Here is a 480-nt window from a genome sequence, read left to right as displayed (position 1 = left end):
TATTTTAGTGATGCTATTGTAGTATGTATCAATCTTGTTTTTGTTTTGTTTGTTTTATGCAATGATTTGTTTATTCACAGTTACTATTTGCAGAATAAAAATGGCATTTCGTATTTTCTTGTTTCTTTACCAATTAGTCTGTCAGTAAGTTATTGGTTTATTATCCCTCAACATGCTTATCATCTGCAGTTCAACAATTGTTTTTTTTATCGCTCGTCATCTTAATAAGTGGAAGACATATATGTACGTACGTATGTATGTATGTATGTATGTATGTATGTATGTATCTATCTATCTATCTATCTATCTATCTATCTATCTATCTATCTATCTATCTATATATATATATATATATATATATATATATATATATTCATAACACACACACACACACACACACACACACACACACACACACACACACACACACACACACACACACACACACACACACACACACACATATATATATATATATAT

The sequence above is a fragment of the Penaeus japonicus genome, unplaced genomic scaffold (genome assembly GCF_977035675.1).
Source record: "Penaeus japonicus unplaced genomic scaffold, GWHDUDI00000001_assembly GWHDUDI00000014, whole genome shotgun sequence".
Taxonomy (NCBI): Eukaryota; Metazoa; Arthropoda; class Malacostraca; order Decapoda; family Penaeidae; genus Penaeus; species Penaeus japonicus.
Note: the sequence above shows the minus strand (reverse complement) of the source record.